The sequence below is a fragment of the Eleutherodactylus coqui genome, chromosome 1 (genome assembly GCF_035609145.1).
Source record: "Eleutherodactylus coqui strain aEleCoq1 chromosome 1, aEleCoq1.hap1, whole genome shotgun sequence".
Lineage (NCBI taxonomy): Eukaryota > Metazoa > Chordata > Amphibia > Anura > Eleutherodactylidae > Eleutherodactylus > Eleutherodactylus coqui.
Window position 1 is genome coordinate 9,101,561 of NC_089837.1, and position 21,576 is coordinate 9,123,136.

General features: G+C 48.5%; 8 non-coding genes across 8 annotated transcripts; 3 read left to right on the forward strand and 5 right to left on the reverse strand.

Annotated features, from left to right (window-relative positions):
* Nucleotides 1-1,155: 1,155 nt before the first annotated feature.
* On the reverse strand, nt 1,156-1,227 carry TRNAG-UCC (transfer RNA glycine (anticodon UCC)). Its single transcript has one exon. It is a non-coding gene; the product is annotated as a tRNA-Gly (tRNA).
* Nucleotides 1,228-2,107: 880 nt separating this feature from the next.
* On the reverse strand, nt 2,108-2,179 carry TRNAG-UCC (transfer RNA glycine (anticodon UCC)). Its single transcript has one exon. It is a non-coding gene; the product is annotated as a tRNA-Gly (tRNA).
* A 15,167-nt stretch (nt 2,180-17,346) lies between these two features.
* Nucleotides 17,347-17,418, reverse strand: TRNAG-UCC (transfer RNA glycine (anticodon UCC)). The gene has a single exon. It is a non-coding gene; the product is annotated as a tRNA-Gly (tRNA).
* Nucleotides 17,419-19,003: 1,585 nt separating this feature from the next.
* TRNAY-GUA (transfer RNA tyrosine (anticodon GUA)) lies at nt 19,004-19,089 on the forward strand. The gene is given in 2 exon segments: nt 19,004-19,040; nt 19,054-19,089. It is a non-coding gene; the product is annotated as a tRNA-Tyr (tRNA).
* A 163-nt stretch (nt 19,090-19,252) lies between these two features.
* Nucleotides 19,253-19,324, reverse strand: TRNAG-UCC (transfer RNA glycine (anticodon UCC)). Its single transcript has one exon. It is a non-coding gene; the product is annotated as a tRNA-Gly (tRNA).
* Nucleotides 19,325-19,955: 631 nt separating this feature from the next.
* Nucleotides 19,956-20,041, forward strand: TRNAY-GUA (transfer RNA tyrosine (anticodon GUA)). Its single transcript is given in 2 exon segments — nt 19,956-19,992; nt 20,006-20,041. It is a non-coding gene; the product is annotated as a tRNA-Tyr (tRNA).
* A 163-nt stretch (nt 20,042-20,204) lies between these two features.
* Nucleotides 20,205-20,276, reverse strand: TRNAG-UCC (transfer RNA glycine (anticodon UCC)). Its single transcript has one exon. It is a non-coding gene; the product is annotated as a tRNA-Gly (tRNA).
* A 627-nt stretch (nt 20,277-20,903) lies between these two features.
* TRNAY-GUA (transfer RNA tyrosine (anticodon GUA)) lies at nt 20,904-20,989 on the forward strand. Its single transcript is given in 2 exon segments — nt 20,904-20,940; nt 20,954-20,989. It is a non-coding gene; the product is annotated as a tRNA-Tyr (tRNA).
* The last annotated feature ends 587 nt before the right edge of the window (nt 20,990-21,576 follow it).

Sequence of the window (21,576 nt, forward strand, 5' to 3'; positions counted from 1 at the left end):
AATCCTTAGGTCGCTGGTTCGATTCCGGCTCGAAGGATGCTTTTGAGTGTCCGACAACCTTGCATGCTTCAACTCGGAGGCTCTCTCGCACAGACTTTGCAGCTGCATACCTCCTGGGCGCACTCTTTTTAAGCCTGACCGCACAACCATTGGCCTTTGGAGAGAGTGTTAACAAGAATACTTCAAAACAAGAGTAACAATGCGTTGGCTGGGAATCGAACCCAGGTCAACTGCTTGGAAGGCAGCTATGCTCACCACTATACCACCAACGCCATAGAATTTGCACCACTTCTCAATCGTGAAAATGCAACTCTCACCCCTAGTGTGACTAAAGCCAACTCTTCTGCTTCGTTAGTGGCTTGACAACAGTCAGACGGTAATGTGGCTTCTCGTAAGAGAGGTTTAAGCAGCAGCAGAGTGGCGCAGCGGGAGCGTGCTGGGCCCATAACCCAGAGGTCGATGGATCGAAACCATCCTCTGCTAGGCGCAGAGTTTTGTATTTTTCATGCTCCCAGGAAAAAGGTACCCCAAAAATTCACTGTCTCGTTCTTTCAGGCCACCCAAAGCCCAGCAAACTCCACTGTCCTTTATATTTCAAGGCACCAAAAAATCCACACTTAAAAAAAAAAAAAAAAAAAAAAAGAAACCTTTCTTCTCCCATGGTCAAAGCTTGGTTTAGGCATGATAACATGACTGCGGTGTGACCCGAGTGCCAGAAGCCAGCAACCGTAGAGGGGGATTAGCTCAAATGGTAGAGCGCTCGCTTAGCATGCGAGAGGTAGCGGGATCGATGCCCGCATCCTCCAAAACTTCCACTTGGCACTACCTTCAAATGAAAGGCCAACTTCTTTTTAGTTGGCACTGACACAAAAACCTAGGAAGCAGCTGCACGCATATCTGGCTAAACCTTCGATAGCTCAGCTGGTAGAGCGGAGGACTGTAGTAGCTAGTTAGCAATCCTTAGGTCGCTGGTTCGATTCCGGCTCGAAGGATGCTTTTGAGTGTCCGATAACCTTGCATGCTTCAACTTGGAGGCTCTCTTGCACAGACTTTGCAGCTGCATACCTCCTGGCCGCACTCTTTTTGAGCCTGACCGCACAACCATTGGCCTCTGGAGAGAGTGTTAACAAGAATACTTCAAAACAAGAGAAACAATGCGTTGGCCGGGAATCGAACCCGGGTCAACTGCTTGGAAGGCAGCTATGCTCACCACTATACCACCAACGCTATAGAATTCCCACCACTTCTCAATCGTGAAAATGCAACTCTCACCCCTAGTGTGACTAAAGCCAACTCTTCTGCTTCTTTAGTGGCTTGACAACAGTCAGACGGTAATGTGGCTTCTCGTAAGAGAGGTTTAAGCAGCAGCAGAGTGGCGCAGCGGGAGCGTGCTGGGCCCATAACCCAGAGGTCGATGGATCGAAACCATCCTCTGCTAGGCGCAGAGTTTTGTATTTTTCATGCTCCCAGGAAAAAGGTACCCCAAAAATTCACTGTCTCGTTCTTTCAGGCCACCCAAAGCCCAGCAAACTCCACTGTCCTTTATATTTCAAGGCACCAAAAAATCCACACTTAAAAAAAAAAAAAAAAAAAAGAAACCTTTCTTCTCCCATGGTCAAAGCTTGGTTTAGGCATGATAACATGACTGCGGTGTGACCCGAGTGCCAGAAGCCAGCAACCGTAGAGGGGGATTAGCTCAAATGGTAGAGCGCTCGCTTAGCATGCGAGAGGTAGCGGGATCGATGCCTGCATCCTCCAAAACTTCCACTTGGCACTACCTTCAAATGAAGGGCCAACTTCTTTTTAGTTGGCACTGACACAAAAACCTAGGAAGCAGCTGCACGCATATCTGGCTAAACCTTCGATAGCTCAGCTGGTAGAGCGGAGGACTGTAGTAGCTAATTAGCAATCCTTAGGTCGCTGGTTCGATTCCGGCTCGAAGGATGCTTTTGAGTGTCCGACAACCTTGCATGCTTCAACTCGGAGGCTCTCTCGCACAGACTTTGCAGCTGCATACCTCCTGGGCGCACTCTTTTTAAGCCTGACCGCACAACCATTGGCCTTTGGAGAGAGTGTTAACAAGAATACTTCAAAACAAGAGTAACAATGCGTTGGCCGGGAATCGAACCCGGGTCAACTGCTTGGAAGGCAGCTATGCTCACCACTATACCACCAACGCCATAGAATTCACACCACTTCTCAATCGTGAAAATGCAACTCTCACCCCTAGTGTGACTAAAGCCAACTCTTCTGCTTCGTTAGTGGCTTGACAACAGTCAGACGGTAATGTGGCTTCTCGTAAGAGAGGTTTAAGCAGCAGCAGAGTGGCGCAGCGGGAGCGTGCTGGGCCCATAACCCAGAGGTCGATGGATCGAAACCATCCTCTGCTAGGCGCAGAGTTTTGTATTTTTCATGCTCCCAGGAAAAAGGTACCCCAAAAATTCACTGTCTCGTTCTTTCAGGCCACCCAAAGCCCAGCAAACTCCACTGTCCTTTATATTTCAAGGCACCAAAAAATCCACACTTAAAAAAAAAAATAAAAAAAAAGAAACCTTTCTTCTCCCATGGTCAAAGCTTGGTTTAGGCATGATAACATGACTGCGGTGTGACCCGAGTGCCAGAAGCCAGCAACCGTAGAGGGGGATTAGCTCAAATGGTAGAGCGCTCGCTTAGCATGCGAGAGGTAGCGGGATCGATGCCCGCATCCTCCAAAACTTCCACTTGGCACTACCTTCAAATGAAGGGCCAACTTCTTTTTAGTTGGCACTGACACAAAAACCTAGGAAGCAGCTGCACGCATATCTGGCTAAACCTTCGATAGCTCAGCTGGTAGAGCGGAGGACTGTAGTAGCTAGTTAGCAATCCTTAGGTCGCTGGTTCGATTCCGGCTCGAAGGATGCTTTTGAGTGTCCGATAACCTTGCATGCTTCAACTTGGAGGCTCTCTTGCACAGACTTTGCAGCTGCATACCTCCTGGCCGCACTCTATTTGAGCCTGACCGCACAACCATTGGCCTCTGGAGAGAGTGTTAACAAGAATACTTCAAAACAAGAGAAACAATGCGTTGGCCGGGAATCGAACCCAGGTCAACTGCTTGGAAGGCAGCTATGCTCACCACTATACCACCAACGCCATAGAATTCGCACCACTTCTCAATCGTGAAAATGCAACTCTCACCCCTAGTGTGACTAAAGCCAACTCTTCTGCTTCGTTAGTGGCTTGACAACAGTCAGACGGTAATGTGGCTTCTCGTAAGAGAGGTTTAAGCAGCAGCAGAGTGGCGCAGCGGGAGCGTGCTGGGCCCATAACCCAGAGGTCGATGGATCGAAACCATCCTCTGCTAGGCGCAGAGTTTTGTATTTTTCATGCTCCCAGGAAAAAGGTACCCCAAAAATTCACTGTCTCGTTCTTTCAGGCCACCCAAAGCCCAGCAAACTCCACTGTCCTTTATATTTCAAGGCACCAAAAAATCCACACTTAAAAAAAAAAAAAAAAAAAAAGAAACCTTTCTTCTCCCATGGTCAAAGCTTGGTTTAGGCATGATAACATGACTGCGGTGTGACCCGAGTGCCAGAAGCCAGCAACCGTAGAGGGGGATTAGCTCAAATGGTAGAGCGCTCGCTTAGCATGCGAGAGGTAGCGGGATCGATGCCCGCATCCTCCAAAACTTCCACTTGGCACTACCTTCAAATGAAGGGCCAACTTCTTTTTAGTTGGCACTGACACAAAAACCTAGGAAGCAGCTGCACGCATATCTGGCTAAACCTTCGATAGCTCAGCTGGTAGAGCGGAGGACTGTAGTAGCTAGTTAGCAATCCTTAGGTCGCTGGTTCGATTCCGGCTCGAAGGATGCTTTTGAGTGTCCGATAACCTTGCATGCTTCAACTTGGAGGCTCTCTTGCACAGACTTTGCAGCTGCATACCTCCTGGCCGCACTCTTTTTGAGCCTGACCGCACAACCATTGGCCTCTGGAGAGAGTGTTAACAAGAATACTTCAAAACAAGAGAAACAATGCGTTGGCCGGGAATCGAACCCAGGTCAACTGCTTGGAAGGCAGCTATGCTCACCACTATACCACCAACGCCATAGAATTCGCACCACTTCTCAATCGTGAAAATGCAACTCTCACCCCTAGTGTGACTAAAGCCAACTCTTCTGCTTCGTTAGTGGCTTGACAACAGTCAGACGGTAATGTGGCTTCTCGTAAGAGAGGTTTAAGCAGCAGCAGAGTGGCGCAGCGGGAGCGTGCTGGGCCCATAACCCAGAGGTCGATGGATCGAAACCATCCTCTGCTAGGCGCAGAGTTTTGTATTTTTCATGCTCCCAGGAAAAAGGTACCCCAAAAATTCACTGTCTCGTTCTTTCAGGCCACCCAAAGCCCAGCAAACTCCACTGTCCTTTATATTTCAAGGCACCAAAAAAACCACACTTAAAAAAAAATAAAAAAAAAAATAAAAAAAAAGAAACCTTTCTTCTCCCATGGTCAAAGCTTGGTTTAGGCATGATAACATGACTGCGGTGTGACCCGAGTGCCAGAAGCCAGCAACCGTAGAGGGGGATTAGCTCAAATGGTAGAGCGCTCGCTTAGCATGCGAGAGGTAGCGGGATCGATGCCCGCATCCTCCAAAACTTCCACTTGGCACTACCTTCAAATGAAGGGCCAACTTCTTTTTAGTTGGCACTGACACAAAAACCTAGGAAGCAGCTGCACGCATATCTGGCTAAACCTTCGATAGCTCAGCTGGTAGAGCGGAGGACTGTAGTAGCTAGTTAGCAATCCTTAGGTCGCTGGTTCGATTCCGGCTCGAAGGATGCTTTTGAGTGTCCGATAACCTTGCATGCTTCAACTTGGAGGCTCTCTTGCACAGACTTTGCAGCTGCATACCTCCTGGCCGCACTCTTTTTGAGCCTGACCGCACAACCATTGGCCTTTGGAGAGAGTGTTAACAAGAATACTTCAAAACAAGAGAAACAATGCGTTGGCCGGGAATCGAACCCAGGTCAACTGCTTGGAAGGCAGCTATGCTCACCACTATACCACCAACGCCATAGAATTCGCACCACTTCTCAATCGTGAAAATGCAACTCTCACCCCTAGTGTGACTAAAGCCAACTCTTCTGCTTCGTTAGTGGCTTGACAACAGTCAGACGGTAATGTGGCTTCTCGTAAGAGAGGTTTAAGCAGCAGCAGAGTGGCGCAGCGGGAGCGTGCTGGGCCCATAACCCAGAGGTCGATGGATCGAAACCATCCTCTGCTAGGCGCAGAGTTTTGTATTTTTCATGCTCCCAGGAAAAAGGTACCCCAAAAATTCACTGTCTCGTTCTTTCAGGCCACCCAAAGCCCAGCAAACTCCACTGTCCTTTATATTTCAAGGCACCAAAAAAACCACACTTAAAAAAAAATAAAAAAAAAAATAAAAAAAAAGAAACCTTTCTTCTCCCATGGTCAAAGCTTGGTTTAGGCATGATAACATGACTGCGGTGTGACCCGAGTGCCAGAAGCCAGCAACCGTAGAGGGGGATTAGCTCAAATGGTAGAGCGCTCGCTTAGCATGCGAGAGGTAGCGGGATCGATGCCCGCATCCTCCAAAACTTCCACTTGGCACTACCTTCAAATGAAGGGCCAACTTCTTTTTAGTTGGCACTGACACAAAAACCTAGGAAGCAGCTGCACGCATATCTGGCTAAACCTTCGATAGCTCAGCTGGTAGAGCGGAGGACTGTAGTAGCTAGTTAGCAATCCTTAGGTCGCTGGTTCGATTCCGGCTCGAAGGATGCTTTTGAGTGTCCGATAACCTTGCATGCTTCAACTTGGAGGCTCTCTTGCACAGACTTTGCAGCTGCATACCTCCTGGCCGCACTCTTTTTGAGCCTGACCGCACAACCATTGGCCTCTGGAGAGAGTGTTAACAAGAATACTTCAAAACAAGAGAAACAATGCGTTGGCCGGGAATCGAACCCAGGTCAACTGCTTGGAAGGCAGCTATGCTCACCACTATACCACCAACGCCATAGAATTCGCACCACTTCTCAATCGTGAAAATGCAACTCTCACCCCTAGTGTGACTAAAGCCAACTCTTCTGCTTCGTTAGTGGCTTGACAAAAGTCAGACGGTAATGTGGCTTCTCGTAAGAGAGGTTTAAGCAGCAGCAGAGTGGCGCAGCGGGAGCGTGCTGGGCCCATAACCCAGAGGTCGATGGATCGAAACCATCCTCTGCTAGGCGCAGAGTTTTGTATTTTTCATGCTCCCAGGAAAAAGGTACCCCAAAAATTCACTGTCTCGTTCTTTCAGGCCACCCAAAGCCCAGCAAACTCCACTGTCCTTTATATTTCAAGGCACCAAAAAATCCACACTTAAAAAATAAAAAAATAAAAAAATAAAAAAAAAGAAACCTTTCTTCTCCCATGGTCAAAGCTTGGTTTAGGCATGATAACATGACTGCGGTGTGACCCGAGTGCCAGAAGCCAGCAACCGTAGAGGGGGATTAGCTCAAATGGTAGAGCGCTCGCTTAGCATGCGAGAGGTAGCGGGATCGATGCCCGCATCCTCCAAAACTTCCACTTGGCACTACCTTCAAATGAAGGGCCAACTTCTTTTTAGTTGGCACTGACACAAAAACCTAGGAAGCAGCTGCACGCATATCTGGCTAAACCTTCGATAGCTCAGCTGGTAGAGCGGAGGACTGTAGTAGCTAGTTAGCAATCCTTAGGTCGCTGGTTCGATTCCGGCTCGAAGGATGCTTTTGAGTGTCCGATAACCTTGCATGCTTCAACTTGGAGGCTCTCTTGCACAGACTTTGCAGCTGCATACCTCCTGGCCGCACTCTTTTTGAGCCTGACCGCACAACCATTGGCCTCTGGAGAGAGTGTTAACAAGAATACTTCAAAACAAGAGAAACAATGCGTTGGCCGGGAATCGAACCCAGGTCAACTGCTTGGAAGGCAGCTATGCTCACCACTATACCACCAACGCCATAGAATTCGCACCACTTCTCAATCGTGAAAATGCAACTCTCACCCCTAGTGTGACTAAAGCCAACTCTTCTGCTTCGTTAGTGGCTTGACAACAGTCAGACGGTAATGTGGCTTCTCGTAAGAGAGGTTTAAGCAGCAGCAGAGTGGCGCAGCGGGAGCGTGCTGGGCCCATAACCCAGAGGTCGATGGATCGAAACCATCCTCTGCTAGGCGCAGAGTTTTGTATTTTTCATGCTCCCAGGAAAAAGGTACCCCAAAAATTCACTGTCTCGTTCTTTCAGGCCACCCAAAGCCCAGCAAACTCCACTGTCCTTTATATTTCAAGGCACCAAAAAAACCACACTTAAAAAAAAATAAAAAAAAAAATAAAAAAAAAGAAACCTTTCTTCTCCCATGGTCAAAGCTTGGTTTAGGCATGATAACATGACTGCGGTGTGACCCGAGTGCCAGAAGCCAGCAACCGTAGAGGGGGATTAGCTCAAATGGTAGAGCGCTCGCTTAGCATGCGAGAGGTAGCGGGATCGATGCCCGCATCCTCCAAAACTTCCACTTGGCACTACCTTCAAATGAAGGGCCAACTTCTTTTTAGTTGGCACTGACACAAAAACCTAGGAAGCAGCTGCACGCATATCTGGCTAAACCTTCGATAGCTCAGCTGGTAGAGCGGAGGACTGTAGTAGCTAGTTAGCAATCCTTAGGTCGCTGGTTCGATTCCGGCTCGAAGGATGCTTTTGAGTGTCCGATAACCTTGCATGCTTCAACTTGGAGGCTCTCTTGCACAGACTTTGCAGCTGCATACCTCCTGGCCGCACTCTTTTTGAGCCTGACCGCACAACCATTGGCCTTTGGAGAGAGTGTTAACAAGAATACTTCAAAACAAGAGAAACAATGCGTTGGCCGGGAATCGAACCCAGGTCAACTGCTTGGAAGGCAGCTATGCTCACCACTATACCACCAACGCCATAGAATTCGCACCACTTCTCAATCGTGAAAATGCAACTCTCACCCCTAGTGTGACTAAAGCCAACTCTTCTGCTTCGTTAGTGGCTTGACAACAGTCAGACGGTAATGTGGCTTCTCGTAAGAGAGGTTTAAGCAGCAGCAGAGTGGCGCAGCGGGAGCGTGCTGGGCCCATAACCCAGAGGTCGATGGATCGAAACCATCCTCTGCTAGGCGCAGAGTTTTGTATTTTTCATGCTCCCAGGAAAAAGGTACCCCAAAAATTCACTGTCTCGTTCTTTCAGGCCACCCAAAGCCCAGCAAACTCCACTGTCCTTTATATTTCAAGGCACCAAAAAAACCACACTTAAAAAAAAATAAAAAAAAAAATAAAAAAAAAGAAACCTTTCTTCTCCCATGGTCAAAGCTTGGTTTAGGCATGATAACATGACTGCGGTGTGACCCGAGTGCCAGAAGCCAGCAACCGTAGAGGGGGATTAGCTCAAATGGTAGAGCGCTCGCTTAGCATGCGAGAGGTAGCGGGATCGATGCCCGCATCCTCCAAAACTTCCACTTGGCACTACCTTCAAATGAAGGGCCAACTTCTTTTTAGTTGGCACTGACACAAAAACCTAGGAAGCAGCTGCACGCATATCTGGCTAAACCTTCGATAGCTCAGCTGGTAGAGCGGAGGACTGTAGTAGCTAGTTAGCAATCCTTAGGTCGCTGGTTCGATTCCGGCTCGAAGGATGCTTTTGAGTGTCCGATAACCTTGCATGCTTCAACTTGGAGGCTCTCTTGCACAGACTTTGCAGCTGCATACCTCCTGGCCGCACTCTTTTTGAGCCTGACCGCACAACCATTGGCCTCTGGAGAGAGTGTTAACAAGAATACTTCAAAACAAGAGAAACAATGCGTTGGCCGGGAATCGAACCCAGGTCAACTGCTTGGAAGGCAGCTATGCTCACCACTATACCACCAACGCCATAGAATTCGCACCACTTCTCAATCGTGAAAATGCAACTCTCACCCCTAGTGTGACTAAAGCCAACTCTTCTGCTTCGTTAGTGGCTTGACAACAGTCAGACGGTAATGTGGCTTCTCGTAAGAGAGGTTTAAGCAGCAGCAGAGTGGCGCAGCGGGAGCGTGCTGGGCCCATAACCCAGAGGTCGATGGATCGAAACCATCCTCTGCTAGGCGCAGAGTTTTGTATTTTTCATGCTCCCAGGAAAAAGGTACCCCAAAAATTCACTGTCTCGTTCTTTCAGGCCACCCAAAGCCCAGCAAACTCCACTGTCCTTTATATTTCAAGGCACCAAAAAAACCACACTTAAAAAAAAATAAAAAAAAAAATAAAAAAAAAGAAACCTTTCTTCTCCCATGGTCAAAGCTTGGTTTAGGCATGATAACATGACTGCGGTGTGACCCGAGTGCCAGAAGCCAGCAACCGTAGAGGGGGATTAGCTCAAATGGTAGAGCGCTCGCTTAGCATGCGAGAGGTAGCAGGATCGATGCCCGCATCCTCCAAAACTTCCACTTGGCACTACCTTCAAATGAAGGGCCAACTTCTTTTTAGTTGGCACTGACACAAAAACCTAGGAAGCAGCTGCACGCATATCTGGCTAAACCTTCGATAGCTCAGCTGGTAGAGCGGAGGACTGTAGTAGCTAGTTAGCAATCCTTAGGTCGCTGGTTCGATTCCGGCTCGAAGGATGCTTTTGAGTGTCCGATAACCTTGCATGCTTCAACTTGGAGGCTCTCTTGCACAGACTTTGCAGCTGCATACCTCCTGGCCGCACTCTTTTTGAGCCTGACCGCACAACCATTGGCCTCTGGAGAGAGTGTTAACAAGAATACTTCAAAACAAGAGAAACAATGCGTTGGCCGGGAATCGAACCCAGGTCAACTGCTTGGAAGGCAGCTATGCTCACCACTATACCACCAACGCCATAGAATTCGCACCACTTCTCAATCGTGAAAATGCAACTCTCACCCCTAGTGTGACTAAAGCCAACTCTTCTGCTTCGTTAGTGGCTTGACAACAGTCAGACGGTAATGTGGCTTCTCGTAAGAGAGGTTTAAGCAGCAGCAGAGTGGCGCAGCGGGAGCGTGCTGGGCCCATAACCCAGAGGTCGATGGATCGAAACCATCCTCTGCTAGGCGCAGAGTTTTGTATTTTTCATGCTCCCAGGAAAAAGGTACCCCAAAAATTCACTGTCTCGTTCTTTCAGGCCACCCAAAGCCCAGCAAACTCCACTGTCCTTTATATTTCAAGGCACCAAAAAATCCACACTTAAAAAAAAAAAAAAAAAAAGAAACCTTTCTTCTCCCATGGTCAAAGCTTGGTTTAGGCATGATAACATGACTGCGGTGTGACCCGAGTGCCAGAAGCCAGCAACCGTAGAGGGGGATTAGCTCAAATGGTAGAGCGCTCGCTTAGCATGCGAGAGGTAGCGGGATCGATGCCCGCATCCTCCAAAACTTCCACTTGGCACTACCTTCAAATGAAGGGCCAACTTCTTTTTAGTTGGCACTGACACAAAAACCTAGGAAGCAGCTGCACGCATATCTGGCTAAACCTTCGATAGCTCAGCTGGTAGAGCGGAGGACTGTAGTAGCTAGTTAGCAATCCTTAGGTCGCTGCTTCGATTCCGGCTCGAAGGATGCTTTTGAGTGTCCGATAACCTTGCATGCTTCAACTTGGAGGCTCTCTTGCACAGACTTTGCAGCTGCATACCTCCTGGCCGCACTCTTTTTGAGCCTGACCGCACAACCATTGGCCTCTGGAGAGAGTGTTAACAAGAATACTTCAAAACAAGAGAAACAATGCGTTGGCCGGGAATCGAACCCAGGTCAACTGCTTGGAAGGCAGCTATGCTCACCACTATACCACCAACGCCATAGAATTCACACCACTTCTCAATCGTGAAAATGCAACTCTCACCCCTAGTGTGACTAAAGCCAACTCTTCTGCTTCGTTAGTGGCTTGACAACAGTCAGACGGTAATGTGGCTTCTCGTAAGAGAGGTTTAAGCAGCAGCAGAGTGGCGCAGCGGGAGCGTGCTGGGCCCATAACCCAGAGGTCGATGGATCGAAACCATCCTCTGCTAGGCGCAGAGTTTTGTATTTTTCATGCTCCCAGGAAAAAGGTACCCCAAAAATTCACTGTCTCGTTCTTTCAGGCCACCCAAAGCCCAGCAAACTCCACTGTCCTTTATATTTCAAGGCACCAAAAAATCCACACTTAAAAAAAAAAAAAAAAAAAGAAACCTTTCTTCTCCCATGGTCAAAGCTTGGTTTAGGCATGATAACATGACTGCGGTGTGACCCGAGTGCCAGAAGCCAGCAACCGTAGAGGGGGATTAGCTCAAATGGTAGAGCGCTCGCTTAGCATGCCCGCATCCTCCAAAACTTCCACTTGGCACTACCTTCAAATGAAGGGCCAACTTCTTTTTAGTTGGCACTGACACAAAAACCTAGGAAGCAGCTGCACGCATATCTGGCTAAACCTTCGATAGCTCAGCTGGTAGAGCGGAGGACTGTAGTAGCTAGTTAGCAATCCTTAGGTCGCTGGTTCGATTCCGGCTCGAAGGATGCTTTTGAGTGTCCGATAACCTTGCATGCTTCAACTTGGAGGCTCTCTTGCACAGACTTTGCAGCTGCATACCTCCTGGCCGCACTCTTTTTGAGCCTGACCGCACAACCATTGGCCTCTGGAGAGAGTGTTAACAAGAATACTTCAAAACAAGAGAAACAATGCGTTGGCCGGGAATCGAACCCAGGTCAACTGCTTGGAAGGCAGCTATGCTCACCACTATACCACCAACGCCATAGAATTCGCACCACTTCTCAATCGTGAAAATGCAACTCTCACCCCTAGTGTGACTAAAGCCAACTCTTCTGCTTCGTTAGTGGCTTGACAACAGTCAGACGGTAATGTGGCTTCTCGTAAGAGAGGTTTAAGCAGCAGCAGAGTGGCGCAGCGGGAGCGTGCTGGGCCCATAACCCAGAGGTCGATGGATCGAAACCATCCTCTGCTAGGCGCAGAGTTTTGTATTTTTCATGCTCCCAGGAAAAAGGTACCCCAAAAATTTACTGTCTCGTTCTTTCAGGCCACCCAAAGCCCAGCAAACTCCACTGTCCTTTATATTTCAAGGCACCAAAAAATCCACACTTAAAAAAAAAAAATAAAAAAAATAAAAAAAAAGAAACCTTTCTTCTCCCATGGTCAAAGCTTGGTTTAGGCATGATAACATGACTGCGGTGTGACCCGAGTGCCAGAAGCCAGCAACCGTAGAGGGGGATTAGCTCAAATGGTAGAGCGCTCGCTTAGCATGCCCGCATCCTCCAAAACTTCCACTTGGCACTACCTTCAAATGAAGGGCCAACTTCTTTTTAGTTGGCACTGACACAAAAACCTAGGAAGCAGCTGCACGCATATCTGGCTAAACCTTCGATAGCTCAGCTGGTAGAGCGGAGGACTGTAGTAGCTAGTTAGCAATCCTTAGGTCGCTGGTTCGATTCCGGCTCGAAGGATGCTTTTGAGTGTCCGATAACCTTGCATGCTTCAACTTGGAGGCTCTCTTGCACAGACTTTGCAGCTGCATACCTCCTGGCCGCACTCTTTTTGAGCCTGACCGCACAACCATTGGCCTCTGGAGAGAGTGTTAACAAGAATACTTCAAAACAAGAGAAACAATGCGTTGGCCGGGAATCGAACCCAGGTCAACTGCTTGGAAGGCAGCTATGCTCACCACTATACCACCAACGCCATAGAATTCGCACCACTTCTCAATCGTGAAAATGCAACTCTCACCCCTAGTGTGACTAAAGCCAACTCTTCTGCTTCGTTAGTGGCTTGACAACAGTCAGACGGTAATGTGGCTTCTCGTAAGAGAGGTTTAAGCAGCAGCAGAGTGGCGCAGCGGGAGCGTGCTGGGCCCATAACCCAGAGGTCGATGGATCGAAACCATCCTCTGCTAGGCGCAGAGTTTTGTATTTTTCATGCTCCCAGGAAAAAGGTACCCCAAAAATTCACTGTCTCGTTCTTTCAGGCCACCCAAAGCCCAGCAAACTCCACTGTCCTTTATATTTCAAGGCACCAAAAAATCCACACTTTAAAAAAAAAAAAAGAAACCTTTCTTCTCCCATGGTCAAAGCTTGGTTTAGGCATGATAACATGACTGCGGTGTGACCCGAGTGCCAGAAGCCAGCAACCGTAGAGGGGGATTAGCTCAAATGGTAGAGCGCTCGCTTAGCATGCGAGAGGTAGCAGGATCGATGCCCGCATCCTCCAAAACTTCCACTTGGCACTACCTTCAAATGAAGGGCCAACTTCTTTTTAGTTGGCACTGACACAAAAACCTAGGAAGCAGCTGCACGCATATCTGGCTAAACCTTCGATAGCTCAGCTGGTAGAGCGGAGGACTGTAGTAGCTAGTTAGCAATCCTTAGGTCGCTGGTTCGATTCCGGCTCGAAGGATGCTTTTGAGTGTCCGATAACCTTGCATGCTTCAACTTGGAGGCTCTCTTGCACAGACTTTGCAGCTGCATACCTCCTGGCCGCACTCTTTTTGAGCCTGGCCGCACAACCATTGGCCTCTGGAGAGAGTGTTAACAAGAATACTTCAAAACCAGAGAAACAATGCGTTGGCCGGGAATCGAACCCAGGTCAACTGCTTGGAAGGCAGCTATGCTCACCACTATACCACCAACGCCATAGAATTCGCACCACTTCTCAATCGTGAAAATGCAACTCTCACCCCTAGTGTGACTAAAGCCAACTCTTCTGCTTCGTTAGTGGCTTGACAACAGTCAGACGGTAATGTGGCTTCTCGTAAGAGAGGTTTAAGCAGCAGCAGAGTGGCGCAGCGGGAGCGTGCTGGGCCCATAACCCAGAGGTCGATGGATCGAAACCATCCTCTGCTAGGCGCAGAGTTTTGTATTTTTCATGCTCCCAGGAAAAAGGTACCCCAAAAATTCACTGTCTCGTTCTTTCAGGCCACCCAAAGCCCAGCAAACTCCACTGTCCTTTATATTTCAAGGCACCAAAAAATCCACACTTAAAAAAAAAAAATAAAAAAAATAAAAAAAAAGAAACCTTTCTTCTCCCATGGTCAAAGCTTGGTTTAGGCATGATAACATGACTGCGGTGTGACCCGAGTGCCAGAAGCCAGCAACCGTAGAGGGGGATTAGCTCAAATGGTAGAGCGCTCGCTTAGCATGCCCGCATCCTCCAAAACTTCCACTTGGCACTACCTTCAAATGAAGGGCCAACTTCTTTTTAGTTGGCACTGACACAAAAACCTAGGAAGCAGCTGCACGCATATCTGGCTAAACCTTCGATAGCTCAGCTGGTAGAGCGGAGGACTGTAGTAGCTAGTTAGCAATCCTTAGGTCGCTGGTTCGATTCCGGCTCGAAGGATGCTTTTGAGTGTCCGATAACCTTGCATGCTTCAACTTGGAGGCTCTCTTGCACAGACTTTGCAGCTGCATACCTCCTGGCCGCACTCTTTTTGAGCCTGACCGCACAACCATTGGCCTCTGGAGAGAGTGTTAACAAGAATACTTCAAAACAAGAGAAACAATGCGTTGGCCGGGAATCGAACCCAGGTCAACTGCTTGGAAGGCAGCTATGCTCACCACTATACCACCAACGCCATAGAATTCGCACCACTTCTCAATCGTGAAAATGCAACTCTCACCCCTAGTGTGACTAAAGCCAACTCTTCTGCTTCGTTAGTGGCTTGACAACAGTCAGACGGTAATGTGGCTTCTCGTAAGAGAGGTTTAAGCAGCAGCAGAGTGGCGCAGCGGGAGCGTGCTGGGCCCATAACCCAGAGGTCGATGGATCGAAACCATCCTCTGCTAGGCGCAGAGTTTTGTATTTTTCATGCTCCCAGGAAAAAGGTACCCCAAAAATTTACTGTCTCGTTCTTTCAGGCCACCCAAAGCCCAGCAAACTCCACTGTCCTTTATATTTCAAGGCACCAAAAAATCCACACTTAAAAAAAAAAAATAAAAAAAATAAAAAAAAAGAAACCTTTCTTCTCCCATGGTCAAAGCTTGGTTTAGGCATGATAACATGACTGCGGTGTGACCCGAGTGCCAGAAGCCAGCAACCGTAGAGGGGGATTAGCTCAAATGGTAGAGCGCTCGCTTAGCATGCCCGCATCCTCCAAAACTTCCACTTGGCACTACCTTCAAATGAAGGGCCAACTTCTTTTTAGTTGGCACTGACACAAAAACCTAGGAAGCAGCTGCACGCATATCTGGCTAAACCTTCGATAGCTCAGCTGGTAGAGCGGAGGACTGTAGTAGCTAGTTAGCAATCCTTAGGTCGCTGGTTCGATTCCGGCTCGAAGGATGCTTTTGAGTGTCCGATAACCTTGCATGCTTCAACTTGGAGGCTCTCTTGCACAGACTTTGCAGCTGCATACCTCCTGGCCGCACTCTTTTTGAGCCTGACCGCACAACCATTGGCCTCTGGAGAGAGTGTTAACAAGAATACTTCAAAACAAGAGAAACAATGCATTGGCCGGGAATCGAACCCAGGTCAACTGCTTGGAAGGCAGCTATGCTCACCACTATACCACCAACGCCATAGAATTCGCACCACTTCTCAATCGTGAAAATGCAACTCTCACCCCTAGTGTGACTAAAGCCAACTCTTCTGCTTCGTTAGTGGCTTGACAACAGTCAGACGGTAATGTGGCTTCTCGTAAGAGAGGTTTAAGCAGCAGCAGAGTGGCGCAGCGGGAGCGTGCTGGGCCCATAACCCAGAGGTCGATGGATCGAAACCATCCTCTGCTAGGCGCAGAGTTTTGTATTTTTCATGCTCCCAGGAAAAAGGTACCCCAAAAATTTACTGTCTCGTTCTTTCAGGCCACCCAAAGCCCAGCAAACTCCACTGTCCTTTATATTTCAAGGCACCAAAAAAATCCACACTTAAAAAAAAAAAAAAAAAAAAAAGAAACCTTTCTTCTCCCATGGTCAAAGCTTGGTTTAGGCATGATAACATGACTGCGGTGTGACCCGAGTGCCAGAAGCCAGCAACCGTAGAGGGGGATTAGCTCAAATGGTAGAGCGCTCGCTTAGCATGCGAGAGGTAGCGGGATCGATGCCCGCATCCTCCAAAACTTCCACTTGGCACTACCTTCAAATGAAGGGCCAACTTCTTTTTAGTTGGCACTGACACAAAAACCTAGGAAGCAGCTGCACGCATATCTGGCTAAACCTTCGATAGCTCAGCTGGTAGAGCGGAGGACTGTAGTAGCTAGTTAGCAATCCTTAGGTCGCTGGTTCGATTCCGGCTCGAAGGATGCTTTTGAGTGTCCGATAACCTTGCATGCTTCAACTTGGAGGCTCTCTTGCACAGACTTTGCAGCTGCATACCTCCTGGCCGCACTCTTTTTGAGCCTGACCGCACAACCATTGGCCTCTGGAGAGAGTGTTAACAAGAATACTTCAAAACAAGAGAAACAATGCGTTGGCCGGGAATCGAACCCAGGTCAACTGCTTGGAAGGCAGCTATGCTCACCACTATACCACCAACGCCATAGAATTCGCACCACTTCTCAATCGTGAAAATGCAACTCTCACCCCTAGTGTGACTAAAGCCAACTCTTCTGCTTCGTTAGTGGCTTGACAACAGTCAGACGGTAATGTGGCTTCTCGTAAGAGAGGTTTAAGCAGCAGCAGAGTGGCGCAGCGGGAGCGTGCTGGGCCCATAACCCAGAGGTCGATGGATCGAAACCATCCTCTGCTAGGCGCAGAGTTTTGTATTTTTCATGCTCCCAGGAAAAAGGTACCCCAAAAATTCACTGTCTCGTTCTTTCAGGCCACCCAAAGCCCAGCAAACTCCACTGTCCTTTATATTTCAAGGCACCAAAAAATCCACACTTTAAAAAAAAAAAAAGAAACCTTTCTTCTCCCATGGTCAAAGCTTGGTTTAGGCATGATAACATGACTGCGGTGTGACCCGAGTGCCAGAAGCCAGCAACCGTAGAGGGGGATTAGCTCAAATGGTAGAGCGCTCGCTTAGCATGCGAGAGGTAGCGGGATCGATGCCCGCATCCTCCAAAACTTCCACTTGGCACTACCTTCAAATGAAGGGCCAACTTCTTTTTAGTTGGCACTGACACAAAAACCTAGGAAGCAGCTGCACGCATATCTGGCTAAACCTTCGATAGCTCAGCTGGTAGAGCGGAGGACTGTAGTAGCTAGTTAGCAATCCTTAGGTCGCTGGTTCGATTCCGGCTCGAAGGATGCTTTTGAGTGTCCGATAACCTTGCATGCTTCAACTTGGAGGCTCTCTTGCACAGACTTTGCAGCTGCATACCTCCTGGCCGCACTCTTTTTGAGCCTGACCGCACAACCATTGGCCTCTGGAGAGAGTGTTAACAAGAATACTTCAAAACAAGAGAAACAATGCGTTGGCCGGGAATCGAACCCGGGTCAACTGCTTGGAAGGCAGCTATGCTCACCACTATACCACCAACGCCATAGAATTCGCACCACTTCTCAATCGTGAAAATGCAACTCTCACCCCTAGTGTGACTAAAGCCAACTCTTCTGCTTCGTTAGTGGCTTGACAACAGTCAGACGGTAATGTGGCTTCTCGTAAGAGAGGTTTAAGCAGCAGCAGAGTGGCGCAGCGGGAGCGTGCTGGGCCCATAACCCAGAGGTCGATGGATTGAAACCATCCTCTGCTAGGCGCAGAGTTTTGTATTTTTCATGCTCCCAGGAAAAAGGTACCCCAAAAATTCACTGTCTCGTTCTTTCAGGCCACCCAAAGCCCAGCAAACTCCACTGTCCTTTATATTTCAAGGCACCAAAAAATCCACACTTAAAAAAAAAAAAAAAAAAAAAAAAAAAGAAACCTTTCTTCTCCCATGGTCATAGCTTGGTTTAGGCATGATAACATGACTGCGGTGTGACCTGAGTGCCAGAAGCCAGCAACCGTAGAGGGGATTAGCTCAAATGGTAGAGCGCTCGCTTAGCATGCGAGAGGTAGCGGGATCGATGCCCGCATCCTCCAAAACTTCCACTTGGCACTACCTTCAAATGAAGGGCCAACTTCTTTTTAGTTGGCACTGACACAAAAACCTAGGAAGCAGCTGCACGCATATCTGGCTAAACCTTCGATAGCTCAGCTGGTAGAGCGGAGGACTGTAGTAGCTAGTTAGCAATCCTTAGGTCGCTGGTTCGATTCCGGCTCGAAGGATGCTTTTGAGTGTCCGATACCTTGCATGCTTCAACTTGGAGGCTCTCTTGCACAGACTTTGCAGCTGCATACCTCCTGGCTGCACTCTTTTTGAGCCTGACCGCACAACCATTGGCCTCTGGAGAGAGTGTTAACAAGAATACTTCAAAACAAGAGAAACAATGCGTTGGCCGGGAATCGAACCCCGGTCAACTGCTTGGAAGGCAGCTATGCTCACCACTATACCACCAACGCCATAGAATTCGCACCACTTCTCAATCGTGAAAATGCAACTCTCACCCCTAGTGTGACTAAAGCCAACTCTTCTGCTTCGTTAGTGGCTTGACAACAGTCAGACGGTAATGTGGCTTCTCGTAAGAGAGGTTTAAGCAGCAGCAGAGTGGCGCAGCGGGAGCGTGCTGGGCCCATAACCCAGAGGTCGATGGATCGAAACCATCCTCTGCTAGGCGCAGAGTTTTGTATTTTTCATGCTCCCAGGAAAAAGGTACCCCAAAAATTCACTGTCTCGTTCTTTCAGGCCACCCAAAGCCCAGCAAACTCCACTGTCCTTTATATTTCAAGGCACCAAAAAATCCACACTTAAAAAAAAAAAAAAAAAGAAACCTTTCTTCTCCCATGGTCATAGCTTGGTTTAGGCATGATAACATGACTGCGGTGTGACCTGAGTGCCAGAAGCCAGCAACCGTAGAGGGGGATTAGCTCAAATGGTAGAGCGCTCGCTTAGCATGCGAGAGGTAGCGGGATCGATGCCCGCATCCTCCAAAACTTCCACTTGGCACTACCTTCAAATGAAGGGCCAACTTCTTTTTAGTTGGCACTGACACAAAAACCTAGGAAGCAGCTGCACGCATATCTGGCTAAACCTTCGATAGCTCAGCTGGTAGAGCGGAGGACTGTAGTAGCTAGTTAGGAATCCTTAGGTCGCTGGTTCGATTCCGGCTCGAAGGATGCTTTTGAGTGTCCGATAACCTTGCATGCTTCAACTTGGAGGCTCTCTTGCACAGACTTTGCAGCTGCATACCTCCTGGCCGCACTCTTTTTGAGCCTGACCGCACAACCATTGGCCTCTGGAGAGAGTGTTAACAAGAATACTTCAAAACAAGAGAAACAATGCGTTGGCCGGGAATCGAACCCGGGTCAACTGCTTGGAAGGCAGCTATGCTCACCACTATACCACCAACGCCATAGAATTCGCACCACTTCTCAATCGTGAAAATGCAACTCTCACCCCTAGTGTGACTAAAGCCAACTCTTCTGCTTCGTTAGTGGCTTGACAACAGTCAGACGGTAATGTGGCTTCTCGTAAGAGAGGTTTAAGCAGCAGCAGAGTGGCGCAGCGGGAGCGTGCTGGGCCCATAACCCAGAGGTCGATGGATCGAAACCATCCTCTGCTAGGCGCAGAGTTTTGTATTTTTCATGCTCCCAGGAAAAAGGTACCCCAAAAATTCACTGTCTCGTTCTTTCAGGCCACCCAAAGCCCAGCAAACTCCACTGTCCTTTATATTTCAAGGCACCAAAAAATCCACACTTTAAAAAAAAAAAAAAAAAAAGAAACCTTTCTTCTCCCATGGTCATAGCTTGGTTTAGGCATGATAACATGACTGCGGTGTGACCCGAGTGCCAGAAGCCAGCAACCGTAGAGGGGGATTAGCTCAAATGGTAGAGCGCTCGCTTAGCATGCGAGAGGTAGCGGGATCGATGCCCGCATCCTCCAAAACTTCCACTTGGCACTACCTTCAAATGAAGGGCCAACTTCTTTTTAGTTGGCACTGACACAAAAACCTAGGAAGCAGCTGCACGCATATCTGGCTAAACCTTCGATAGCTCAGCTGGTAGAGCGGAGGACTGTAGTAGCTAGTTAGCAATCCTTAGGTCGCTGGTTCGATTCCGGCTCGAAGGATGCTTTTGAGTGTCCGATAACCTTGCATGCTTCAACTTGGAGGCTCTCTTGCACAGACTTTGCAGCTGCATACCTCCTGGCCGCACTCTTTTTGAGCCTGACCGCACAACCATTGGCCTCTGGAGAGAGTGTTAACAAGAATACTTCAAAACAAGAGAAACAATGCGTTGGCCGGGAATCGAACCCGGGTCAACTGCTTGGAAGGCAGCTATGCTCACCACTATACCACCAACGCCATAGAATTCGCACCACTTCTCAATCGTGAAAATGCAACTCTCACCCCTAGTGTGACTAAAGCCAACTCTTCTGCTTCGTTAGTGGCTTGACAACAGTCAGACGGTAATGTGGCTTCTCGTAAGAGAGGTTTAAGCAGCAGCAGAGTGGCGCAGCGGGAGCGTGCTGGGCCCATAACCCAGAGGTCGATGGATCGAAACCATCCTCTGCTAGGCGCAGAGTTTTGTATTTTTCATGCTCCCAGGAAAAAGGTACCCCAAAAATTCACTGTCTCGTTCTTTCAGGCCACCCAAAGCCCAGCAAACTCCACTGTCCTTTATATTTAAGGCACCAAAAAATCCACACTTAAAAAAAAAAAAAAAAAGAAACCTTTCTTCTCCCATGGTCAAAGCTTGGTTTAGGCATGATAACATGACTGCGGTGTGACCCGAGTGCCAGAAGCCAGCAACCGTAGAGGGGGATTAGCTCAAATGGTAGAGCGCTCGCTTAGCATGCGAGAGGTAGCGGGATCGATGCCCGCATCCTCCAAAACTTCCACTTGGCACTACCTTCAAATGAAGGGCCAACTTCTTTTTAGTTGGCACTGACACAAAAACCTAGGAAGCAGCTGCACGCATATCTGGCTAAACCTTCGATAGCTCAGCTGGTAGAGCGGAGGACTGTAGTAGCTAGTTAGCAATCCTTAGGTCGCTGGTTCGATTCCGGCTCGAAGGATGCTTTTGAGTGTCCGATACCTTGCATGCTTCAACTTGGAGGCTCTCTTGCACAGACTTTGCAGCTGCATACCTCCTGGCCGCACTCTTTTTGAGCCTGACCGCACAACCATTGGCCTCTGGAGAGAGTGTTAACAAGAATACTTCAAAACAAGAGAAACAAGGCGTTGGCCGGGAATCGAACCCGGGTCAACTGCTTGGAAGGCAGCTATGCTCACCACTATACCACCAACGCCATAGAATTCGCACCACTTCTCAATCGTGAAAATGCAACTCTCACCCCTAGTGTGACTAAAGCCAACTCTTCTGCTTCGTTAGTGGCTTGACAACAGTCAGACGGTAATGTGGCTTCTCGTAAGAGAGGTTTAAGCAGCAGCAGAGTGGCGCAGCGGGAGCGTGCTGGGCCCATAACCCAGAGGTCGATGGATCGAAACCATCCTCTGCTAGGCGCAGAGTTTTGTATTTTTCATGCTCCCAGGAAAAAGGTACCCCAAAAATTCACTGTCTCGTTCTTTCAGGCCACCCAAAGCCCAGCAAACTCCACTGTCCTTTATATTTAAGGCACCAAAAAATCCACACTTAAAAAAA